The sequence below is a fragment of the Petaurus breviceps genome, unplaced genomic scaffold (assembly GCF_028583685.1).
Source record: "Petaurus breviceps papuanus isolate PSGF00001 unplaced genomic scaffold, PetGlider_PUasm1.0 90696, whole genome shotgun sequence".
Lineage (NCBI taxonomy): Eukaryota > Metazoa > Chordata > Mammalia > Diprotodontia > Petauridae > Petaurus > Petaurus breviceps.
This window is the reverse complement of record NW_027187314.1, coordinates 6,453,465-6,466,224: the sequence shown is the minus strand read 5'-3', so window position 1 is coordinate 6,466,224 and position 12,760 is coordinate 6,453,465. Positions and strand designations below refer to the sequence as shown.

Genomic DNA, 12,760 nt, shown 5'->3' with positions numbered 1-12,760 from the left:
ATCTCCTACTCAGTAAGGCATCTCTTATAAGAGAGAATAGTTTAGAAAGATGTCCAGTAAAAACTTACCAACACATTTGAGTCTGACAGCATTTTTGAAGTCCTATGCCCCAAATCTTCCCTTTACTTCTACAAAAAAAGGAGGGTGTATTTACTCAAGTTTTTTTCTAGAGTTAAGCTTGGACATTATAATTACTCAGCATAAAATTTCATGTTCACAATCAGCAACTGATCTCTTAATTGCCAGATCCAATGACTTTTTCCTAAGTCTCCATTCAGATCAAACATCCTCTTCTCCTACATCTAATATCATCTGGGTTTTTGTAACACAGTTCTCTCATTTTCTACCTAGCTGCTGTAATAGTAATGGAATTTAAAGATCCCTCTGTATTGGCTTGGTTTTTGGTTTGATTGTGTTAAAACCCAGAGCTTGTGAATCTCACTTGTGGGATGGACTTGTTGACGTGAAAAGAGAGGGCTGAACTGGGAGGAGCTGGTGATGTAAATTTAGAGAGACACAAGAAAAGAGAGAGGCAGAAGAAATTTGTGGAAGCAGCATCTTGGAGAAAGAGAGAGACTGAGAGGATTGCTGAGGGCTAGTTTGAATTGCCCAGGACTTTTGAGAGCTGCCACCCAGAGCTGCCAAGGACTGAGGAGATATGACTATTATGCTGGTACTTTGTCTGTCTGTTTTGATGTTGTTTTGCCAGATTTGTCCACTGGTGAAAGACAGTCCTGTTGTCACAGAGGTCTTGGAACCTTCCTATTGGTTCAGAGCTCCTGAGACTGTTCTGCAGACAGAGAGTGAATTCTGTCCACTGGTGAAGGCCAGTGCTGTTATTGCTGAGGACTTGGAACTTTGCTGTTGGTTCAGAGCTCCTGAGACTGTTCTGCAGACAGAGAATGAATTAATGAAGACACTGGCAATGTATCTTGTGGCCTTGCTAAGCTTTGTCTCCCCAGGAACACAGATCACTGAGAACTTGCCTTGGGTAAAGATGAATAAAAGACCTCTCTATGGGTATTAAATGTTGTGCTTAAACTTGTTGTAACTCTGGGGTAGATGGCCTATTTAGTTGTAATCCAAGGGTGGGAAACTTTTGACTTTTTCATGCTCTGTGATTGAACAAATGAATGTACTTTACTTTTGATTAGAAACGAATCTTCATTTAAGAAGAGGGGCTTTGTGATGGACTAAATGAAGGTACAGTCTAGGGGTGGAGTAGTATTTAGAGGGGGGACTTTGTGATTGATTAAATGAATGTAATGTCCAGGGGTGGGGTAGTACTTGGAGATTATTGAATTACACTTGGTAAATGCTGTATTTTGAATGATTTCATATTTTGATTTTCTCTGTTCTTAATTGTTCACTGAATAAAATGGAGAGCACCTATGCTGATATTTTGAACCTTGTGAAGTTGCCTTTGCTTGTCATTACAGCTGTCTAGCTCTTCTTTCTCCTTTACTGGATTATCACGTATCCTTTGCCCTCTATTTCTAAGAGTACTTATTCTCAAGGTTCTATCCTAGTTCCTCTTCTTTTAAACATTCTCTTATCATATCTCATAGCTTCAATTATCATATCTATGAACATAATTTTCATATCTTTATATCCAGCTCTAGTCTTTTTCTTGAGTCTATTATAGCTTTCTACATGACCAACTGTCTAACAGATGTTTCTAAATTGATATTTTGGAAGTATCTCAAATTTAACATGTCTACACCTCTTTAGAGGTTTCTCAGTAGATAAAACAGTGGACCAAGAGTCAGGAAGGCTTGAGGTCAAATCCATCCTTAGTCACTTAACATTTCTATGACCCAAGGCAAATCACTCTGTCTGCTTATTTTCTCAACTGAAAAATGGGAATCAAGTGAGCTAATATATTTTAAAGTGCTTGGCACAATGCCTACTACTTAGTAAACACTTAATGCTTGCTCCTTTTTTCTTTAAGAATGCAGCTTTTTTTCTTTATTTTGAAAGCAATTCACCAAGGAATTGAACCTCTAACAGAAGTTGGGAAAGGAAATCCAAGAATCTTGTAAGGAAGAGCCACTCATCTCCAGGATTTCCAGAAAATCTTTATAACAAGATAACATATTCTCTTTTCCTAGATAAGGTTTGTGTGTTGTACAATCAAGGGAGCCAACCTGGATATCAGTCATTAGTTACTTGAAAAGGGGACTGATAGAATCCCCAGTCCAGTTATCTGAAGTCACTTCCCAAACACGACTTTATCCCACAAGCCTGTCACCTCCCCTTCCTTAGGCTTAGCTCTCTCCCTGTGCCATGAAGATGTGAGAGTCCTAAGGTAAGTCATTTCCTGGGATGGGACCAGGGCCCAGGAAAGGTCCAACACAGGCCACACCTCAGTCAGGTGGGCTTATGGCAGCCAGATCTTATATGAAGGAGCTATATCCTGAAGAACTGCTTCATGTCCAGGAAGATGACGCTGTGCTGGGCTCCAGAGAGAGACTCCAATGGCCTCCAGGAGTGCTGTTCTTTGTTCCCTTGTCCCACACTAATCCTTTTCTCTCTGTAGTTTATTTGGCTTAAGTAATGCAGTTTTTTGGGTCCCCAATGTCCTCTTAGGCAGAAGCTGAAATTTTAGTTGTAGAGTGAGGAAAGCAGTCCTGGAGGCTTTTCAACCTGTGTCACTGCCTTCCTGGCTTCCATCCAGAGGCTGGGTAGGAGTTTTTCCTTCAGGCATCGCTAGAAGCCTCTTGGTTCTAGCCTTGGCCAGGCTCAACTCCTCTTATGGCCACTGAAGTGTGGCCCATTTGCCAGCCAAATTGTAGGCCATGTAGCTGTACACTGGCATGTAGTCCTTGCTGGGGAGTGGGCACATGCGCTTAGTATGGGCATTGTGTCATGTAGCTCTTTACTGTAGGCACACACATTTTCTCAGGATGAGGCATACCATCTGGCCTTCCTTATTCTTCACTGTGTGATACAAGTTTTGATTTTGTGCTTACAAAGATTTGGAGGAGTTTCCTGGGGGGTTGGAGGTCCTGCCTTAGGCTGGGACCAGAGCCTGGGCCTGTCTCTGTCTTTACCCTCTGGGGCTCCAGCTTTTCCTCCCTAAGAACCCCTACCACACTGGCGAGTCCCAGATAATCCCTCCACAGACTGAAGGTCTCCATCTCAATTCAGGACTGTACAATGAAAGCCATGAGCCCTGCTGGGGAAAGATGATGGGATCCTTGTTCCCTTCTCTCCAACTATTACTACAACAAAAGCAATCATTTCCCCTAATTTTCTTATTTCTATTGTGGGTATGCCATTCCTTCCAATTTCCCAACTTAACAACATCAGAATAATCCATGAAAACTTGCTCTTGTTCACCTCACATATCCAATCACTTACCAAATCTCATAGATTCCATCTTATAACACCACTTTATTTTTACTCACATAATCTGTACCCTAGTTCAATCCCTGAATGCCTCTAGGTATACTATTACATTATCTTCCTAATTGGTCTTTTTACTTGAGTGTCCTCCATCTCCAATACATCCTATATGTTGTTACCTCTGCTAAGGACATTTCTGACCATTGGGTTCCTTGCTCAAGGTGCCCACTTGGCTCCCCTATTCCACTTAGGATCCCAGAAATTCCTCCATTTTTCCTGAAAGTCCCTGACAATCTGGTTCCATCTTATTTTTCTAGATTTATTATATATCATTCTCCTTCACTCACTGTATGGTGCAGGGAAACTGGTCTTGTCACTATTCTATACACACAACATTCCACCTCTCATCACAATGCCTTTGCAAAAGTTGTGTCCTATTCCTAGAATATGGTGCATCCTCACTTCCACATTTTAGAATCTGCAATTTTCTTCAAAGATCAACTTATATATCATATCTTCCATAGTCCTTTCTTGATCATGCTTCTTTTTTTTCCACTCAAGTTCCCATGAATTATATATATATATTTATATTTACTTATATGTATAAAAGTTGCTTCTCCCATATAACATAAGCTCTGAGGAAAGGAAGAGTTTGTTTTGTTTTCAGGGTGGCAGGCACGTAGTAGATGCATAATAAATACTTGTTGACTTCTGAATTATCAAGTGATTGCAGGTGACGAAAAACTAGATTTAATACATTTCATGACAGAATCAAGATTTCTAAGTCACTCAGAAAATTACAAAGACCAAAGCCCAACCAAAACCCTGATGAATGTGATATGAATCAGGAGACATGTCAAGGGAATTGGCATACTAGTGCTTATGTATACTCTATGGCTTTATAGAACAGATATGAACAAATCTGATATCTGAATGTGGTGAGGATTGATGGAAATTTCTTCTTCTTCAATGGAAGTAGTTATCTTGGTGGGTGCTTTATTCTCTGACTTAGATGGATGGAAATCCTCTCAGTCCATAGAAGGAAGGAATGATATACTTCTGTAATTTAGGGAAATATGGCAAACACGAGGCAAACTATCCATCAGTTGAACTACTAACTATATATTAGCAAGGTTGGCATAAGAAATGGATAATGGCTCTTAGTAGACACTGTGGTAGTAGTAACAACCACTAGGGTATTAGTAACAATCCTTTTAATCATCAGCATAATCAGACTGTTGCAGTTTGACCATATGACAGGTCTCATATACTAAAGGATCATCAGGGGTGGACCCAATCAACCCTAAAGTTCAATACTGCCATTCATTGTTGCTATCATTATTGCCATTGGTCATATGATATAAATTCTCAGAATATGATCCCCAACATGATTTGGGAAATATTATGTCTGTCTAACCAGAATATATTACTAAACCAGCTACTTGTAATATCATATTTGTAATTCTGCTTTTGTAGTTTCATGACCTGAAGTTTCAAGTTTCAAGAAACCTGTAGTTTCAAGACCTAGTCTTATACCAATGGCTACCTTTAGCAACTTGTATACTCCAACATTTTAATGGTTGTCTTTAATTCACTCTCTTCAATGCACACCCTCCAAAGCCATCTATCTAAATGGAACCATTTGAAGTTAAATATCACTTGGAATAAATCTTTGTAGGGCCTGGGACTGTATCTTCTACTGAAGGAACATGATAACTGGATGGAAAGAGAAGGGATAGGCGAGATATTAAATATCTCGCCTAGGCTCCCTTTTCCCATTACTTCCTGTACTTTGGCTCCTGGTAAATGGCTATGTTTAAGTCCTAGGAATACAGTAGAAATAATAGAAGAATGGTAACTAGTACACATTCATTCTCATAATGCCACCTAGTATTTGTAAAAGGGAATATTCTGCTGTTGTCATGATTGTGGTGGGTGGGAGGTCATATCTCAGAGTCATACACTTTAATGATTATTATAAATGTTACATGTTTGTTGAATACTCACTCCTATCCTATCTATAAGCACAGAATCCAAAATGGAAGTCATCCCTGAAAATTGCTTGCTGTATTAATACCTCCTTTAAGCATACCTATTTTTTTTAATTGTCCTGAAGCCAGATGGTACCAAAATTTCTAAGAATCATCATAAAAGATACTAAAGAGGTAAAAGTTGTGCTAATCTGTTTTACAGCATTAAGCCAATGGAAATTTCTCTAGTTAGATAAAGAATACAGGTATAAAAAGTATGGAGCTGGTTATGGATTTGTATCTTAATTGAATCCCTGACCTTTTAAACACTCTTATTTACCCTTTTGTCAGTCTTTATATCTGTATTTACTCTTTTGAATTTTCATATGTGTGAATGTTAATTTTAACACATAGCCATTCTATTTTAGGGAACTCCAAACCTCTTAGAGAACTTTGTACAGGGTATGCATAAAAGGAGACTGGGAATTGGAAAAAAAATTTACATGGACAAACAGATTAAATAAAACATTTAAGCACTAAAACTTCAGTTAATTCATGTTGTGAAAAATTCAATACAAGAAACATTTATTAAGCACTAGTTACTATATGTCAGGCATTATGCTAAAAATAAAATCGTTCAACTGTTTATCAAAAATCCTCGTGACGATCTAACTTCTATATTTAAGGGTGGTCTAACTGGATTTTATCCCATTCTTAGACAAAAGATTAAAATTATTTGAAAAGGGGAATACCTTGATTTGGTTTGGTGAATTAATCTCTACCTCAGTAGTTCCTTAAAGAGTCAAGCTGCTCCAAAGGAAATTGATGAGACTGTACTCTTCCATTAGTCACAACATTTCATATTTTTTTTATTTTCTGTGACAAAATTAAGTTAATTTCACTCCCCTATTGTGGCTCTTGACATTTCAATATTACCATGAGCCCCAAACCATCATTGTCCATGTCAATATATGTATAAATATATAACCTGATGGAATGCAAGTTCTTTGTGGTGAAGGGCTATTGTGGTTTTTTTTTGTCTATTCATCTCCAGCTCCTCACAGTGACTATCACAAAATAAGTATGTAATAATTGTTTATTAATTACTTAAATATGATATAATTGCTATTATTACTTCTATTTTAAAAATGAAGAAATTATGCCTGATTGAATTTAAAATGACTTACCCAAAGTTCTGCCACTAATCATTACTTGAATAGGATTTGCTTCAGGATTTTTCTTCAATTGACATCAAATGCTTTATTATACCATTCTGCCTCACTTAAGGCGTATAAGAGAGAGAGCATTGTGTAGTAGATAGAGGGTTGACAGTGGAGTCACTAAGAGTTCAAATACTACTTGTGATGTTACAAGCTAAGTGACCATGTCTAATAGAGTCACTTTAGGGTTCAGTATTTCAAGCAACCTTCCCTTTATTTTTATTATTATTATTATTATTATTATATATTATTCCCTTCATATATGTGTGTGTGTGTGTGTGTGTGTGTGTTACTTATGAGTGGTTGAACTGCACTAGTGGCTGAAATTTCTATATCATGATTTTCCTACACTTATAAAATCATGTATTCAGGCCAAAAAGGAAAAAAAAATCTTTTAATAAGATTAAAAACAATAATATTTCATGAATTTTGGTTGTTGCTTAATAATATAGGTCAGCCAGACAACAGTATGTTCATTCCCTTACATATGTATGCCCCAAATGCTTCTAATACTGTAGATCTTACTTAAGAAGACAACAGAGTATCTTTCAAGTATGTATACATTATAATTGCCAACTCTTCTTTCTCATTTTGTCTTCCCTGATTAGGAATTAAACACCTTTAGGAATTTTCTTTTTTTTTCTCCCTGGTTTTTAGTACAGTTATAGGCACATAGTAAATACTTATTAGAAGCTGTATGTACAGAGTACATTCATATATACATTCTTATATATATATATATATATGTCTCTATGTCTCAATATATCTCTTGATCCATGTCTATCTATCCATCCATCTATCTATCTATCTATCTATCTATCTATCTATCTATCTATCTATATCTATCTATCTAATTATCATCTGTCTAATTCATCACCTTTAGTGCCTTTATGAGTGTTATTCTTTCAGTCAATAAGTACTGGCTTTTGTATTGTTTTGGTAGAAGGAACATTTGAATATTCAATTTAGAAGGTTCGAGCTGGAAGGAACCTTTAAGGATCACCTAGTTCAATCCCTTGAATTTACATATGAGAAGTTTGAGTATCAGAGAGATGAAGAGACTAATCAAAGATCATATTAATAAGTGGTGTAATAAAAGCTTAAACCCCAATCTTCCCACTCCAAAGTCTGTTCTCTTTTCTAAACCATTCTTTTTCTCTTTATAAGATAAAAAATCAATACAGAAAATTACCTAGAGATTTCAATAACCCTAGAGTCAAGTGCTTTGATTCTTTCTGCCAACAATCTAGTATTAATTACTTGCCCCTCTTTGCCTAAGCTTGTAGCAAGGATGTGAACTCCTGGATTGGTTTACCATTTTCCTTTCTGGATAAAGAAGATTTTGCCCCTTGAAAATGAACTCTAGTAAAGCCCAGGTGCTGTTACTGACACCCTTTGCTGACAGCAGATAACGTGGATAGGGTTTTTTTTTTTTGTTCTTGACTTTGCTGTTCTGAAGTCATGTTCATTCAACTTCTCTATAATATATGATTTAAAAAAAATGTCCTAATAGTATTTTAAATGTGAAATTTTCAGATAAATGTTTATTTTTAAAGAACACAGCATCAGGTTTGAATCAAAATGAACTCATCCTATATATCAGAAATCTAACTTGAAATATGTATGCATAATGTTTAGAATATGAATTGTGTAATTGAACTGAAATGAGGAGCAATAGTATAAACAGGGGGTAATGATAAATAACACTTCATCATACAAGTAGTAGTTATCAACAGCAAAACTTATAGGTCTTGGAATCTTTGTGAAGACACAGAGGTAAGAAAAAAGAACATTAGAATTTTGAGTGAGGGAAGCAAGGTTATTGGGTTCGCCATGGTGGGCCCTCTCCGATCTATTGCTCTTGGGAGGGAGCAGCTAATTATTCACTTGGGGAGTGCTTGCATTGGCCTTGCTGGCTGCGTGGCTCCGACTGTTACGGTACTTCGGAGAAGTTGTTCCCAGTATAAAGAGGTGGCCACTAATGAAGATATGCCAGTTCCAATGGAAAACCCCTACAAGGAACCAAACAAAAAATGTATCTTGGGCGGAAAAACTGTAGATTATAAGAATGTACAGCTTTTGTCCTAGTTTGTTTCTCCATTCACTGGATGCATTTGTGGAAGACACATAACAGGCTTAGGTGGGAAAAAAACAGAAGGAGATGACAAAGGCTATTAAGCGGGCTCAGATCATGGGATTTATACCCGTTACTTACAAGGATCCTGCTTATCAGAAAAATCCCAAAATGTGTAACACCAAATACTGAGAATAAAGTTAGTACCCACAAAAAAAAAGAACATTAATTTAATCAGCAAATAAGCAGACACTGAGATAATATGCAAACACTGGCAAAAAAAAAAAAGATTATGCTTAGGAATCTAAAAGGCATTTGAACAGGGTTGTTTTTTTTTTCTAAAATAGAATTGCAAATTCATAGCAACATAAATGGTACTACATTGTTTAAATGTATTCACTGCACAATTGACCACTTACTATGTTTAGTACTGTATTGGGTGCCAATCTAAATAGCTAGCCAAAATGAAATAAAAATGTAGCACACAGATGATTGGGTGTCATAGCTTCCTTTCCTAGTTCAATAGAACCTCGTACAATAATAGCAGGGGAAGTCTCAGTCATTTTTTTTTTGGTTGTTGTTCAACAATATAAGTCAGCCAGATAACAAGAATAAAAAAAACCACAAAAAAAATGACAGTACAACAACGATAAGAACTGATATTTATATTACCTTAAATTTTGCTAGGTGGTTTACATATATTATCTCTTTTGATGTTTATAACAATTTTATTATGCAAACAATAGAGATGTAGGAGGATGTGGAGTCTTGGAGCAGTGACTCTGCCCACATTCTAGGCATACTTACAATTATAAGTATCATAGCTCATATACTTGATCATTGTAAAATAAGTATTAAATTTTGGTGGCCATATTTTAATGCAGATCATCCTTACTCTAATCTAATGACAGCATGCTATTCAGTATACCATACTGTCTACTATGGTATTTCCCTATCTTAGGGCAATTGCCTCTGTGATGTAAGAAGACTGGGTCAATCCTTGACTTATCTTCTATAGAGATGTAATCAATAAGCATTACTGTGACAATCTGACAAATTAAAGGAGAGACAATTTTTAATTGTCAAACTTGTAACTTAATTATACCAAATTTGTTTTAAAAATCTTCTTCTGCTTTATTTTTGAAAAAATAAATAAATCCAGTGCTGGTCTTACTTGAGCAACTGTAAATGTATATATACCATGTCCACATGTAACCCAATAGGTCCCTGTTTTGGCATTTCCATTTTAGCCAACACAAATACAGGGTAAAGTCTTTGGATTCTAAGTTATACATAAAGATGTCTCAAGGAGTCAATGAATGAAGATGAAAGAAAACCAAGACCACCGTTGACACAGGAGTCTCTAGAAGCTGTTCTAGTTTCCTAATTGTCATTACATTTATATTGACTCTATACAATTTTTCGCTTATCGATAACTCAGTTAGTTAGTCGAATTAGTGATCACCAAAATTTAATCTGGTTCTGTGGTTACTTACAAACCTTTGATCCAAATGAGTAGTTAGCAACACCTGGCCTCTATTTCCTGGCTGGTCAATTCTTTAGCCACATTAGGCTCATTTTCTAACAGGTAAGTCAACCAGCTTCTACACTTCTGTATGGGAAGAGTATTGTTGTCTTATGTTTCTAAGGAAAGAAAAATATGTTTCCTAGGTGTGGGTTTTCCTTTGTCCTGTATCTCTAGTTCTAGGGCTTATGGGATGTTTGAAAAGAGCTAGCACCTAGGTGTGAGAGTTGTCAAACGCTTTTCAAGGCTGCTTTCTCACTTTTGGTATCCACCTGCCACCCACCTCTTATTTATGGCTTGAAGAAACTGTAGCGTGTGCAATAGCCACAGTATTATAAACCATTTCAGCAGATGGGTTAAATTAATTTGAAGGAAACCAAAGGCCTCAAACCTGTCAGTGAGTTAGGGAGGTATCTACCCAAGCATGTGAAGACTTTCCCAAGCATAATGGGTGGATGAAAATATTTTGTTCCAATGACCATGGAGGCAGCTGAAGCAGGTACAGTGGTGTGCTTAGAGCTTGGTAATCTACTGCATCCTGGGCCATCACCAATCATCTTGACTTTTGTCCTATCACTGAATTGTGATAACTCTGGAAGATAGAATGAGGAAGATGACTTCATGTAACACTGTCTCCTTGAAATGCAATTTATGCATGAGAAAAAAATATTTTATCCATACCATTTTACCACTTTTACCTACCTGGAAATCCTGTGATGATAGGCAAGTGATGAAGTAGCATTTACGGACACACTGAGAACTGTGGTCACATACCCACAGGCAGCACAGGCAGTAGGGTTCTCTTCTCAATGGACTGAAGCAGAAGTGGGCTTCAGCCATCGCCTGGGTATGTGATAAGCCTATTTTTAAGGACTGCATTGCTTACCTCCTGGCATTAGGAAGGGGCTAGAAAAAGTGATCCAAAATTTGTTTTCTTCAATTAACCTAAACTTAATCTGCTTAGTACAACATTTATGCATGTCACTCTGTGGTAGAAAGACCAAAAAAAAAAAAGATGTACAAAATCTTTTGTGAAGATGATCCCACTCACCATTGGTACATGGAATGTGTGCACACTTATGGAAAACATGAAATACAGTAGACCTGAAAGATAAATAGCTCTTATGAGAGAACTTAGCAGGTATTGCATCCAAATAGCTGTCCTAAGGGAAACAAGGTTGGCAAACAAAACTCTACATATTGAAGTCATAGCTGGCTACCCATTTTCTGGAATGGCTACAGTGAGGCAGAGTACTGTGAAATTGGCATAGGTTTTGAAATTAAAACTAACCTAGTCAACAAACTGGTATGCTGTAATGGGAATGTAAATTTTTAAGATCTTCCCTGCCCCAAAGCTAAAGTGCACCTGGAACCTGGGGTGGGAGGCTCATTTTTCAGTAGATACTTCTTGATTGGCCAGTGAGTGCAGAAGATTATTACATTCTCTGACCCAGGAGAAGGCTATATAAACCCTGAATTTAGGCTTTGTTTTGGGGCTCACTTTGAGAAGTGTTCTGTGATTTGATTAGATGAGACTCTGGGAAGCCATTGTTGAGAGCCCCCCAAGCTTTGAAAAACCCAGATGTTGATTTGCTATAGATGTAATGGTTGAACAGTTTGGAAAACTGTCTACTTGATCTGTTTCTCTGTCTTGATAATTCTGTCTGTATATTCTAAAGTTCAGGGTGCTGACCTTTTTCTCCTGAATTAGGTAAATGATACATATTTGACTGATTTAAAGTAAGCTTGTTAACCCATTTTGAGTTGCATTCCATTATCAAAGCAGATCCAAGAACCTGTGTTGGCAGACACCCTGGGTTTGCTTGAAGTGCTTGCTGCTACAAAATGGCATCACGAACAGGATCTGCAGAGTAAAAGGAAATTATGGGGGCTGGGATAATTGTTTGTTTCTCAGTTGTGGTAGCTGTGACTCTGTGGAACCATGGACCAGGAGAGAAGAATGGCCTGCATGCAGAATTCACTGAGCAGAGAACAGGAATTGTGAGCTGCCTGCATTGAGACCTGGGCAGAAGCCAGGAGCGGCTGCCACCTGCGGAAGGAGAAGGAACCCAGGAGTTCAGAATTCAGCCACAGGAAAAGATAAGGACTGAGCAGCAAAGCAGGGGCACTGAATGTGTTTCCTTGCTGCATCCCACAGTTTGGGACCCAGGGTGAGGATGGACTTGTGACTTTGGTGGGTAGGATGAAGTGACTTGGACCCCCAAGGACCCCACCTTGTTGGTTTTGTTGAGCAGCCCCCTCTCTGTACTTGGAATCAGGGACTGGAGTTGTGTGAGGGGAAGGACACTCCCGTTGCCCATGAGAACTTTATTTGGACTCTTGTTTTGAATTGAGGTGATAATGCAATGTATTTTGTATTTGTTTAAGGCTCAGTGGCCACTTTGGTAACTTTAGTTCTGTATCTTGAAAATGTGACCTAAGAGATGTTTAGTGCTAATTCAAAAGTAAGTTGACTATGCTATGGGCATGAAAAATCTTGGGGCAGAATGTAATGGGAATGTAATTTTTTAAGATCTTCCCTGCCCCTCAGCTAAAGTGAACCTGGAGCCTGGAGTGGGAGGCTTGTTTTTCAGTAGATACTTTTTGATTGGCCAGTGGGTCC

General features: G+C 37.6%; 1 pseudogene; it reads right to left on the bottom strand.

Annotated features, from left to right (window-relative positions):
• Positions 1 to 2,518: 2,518 nt before the first annotated feature.
• On the bottom strand, positions 2,519 to 3,140 carry LOC138144340 (nanos homolog 3-like; annotated as a pseudogene).
• Positions 3,141 to 12,760: the final 9,620 nt, after the last annotated feature.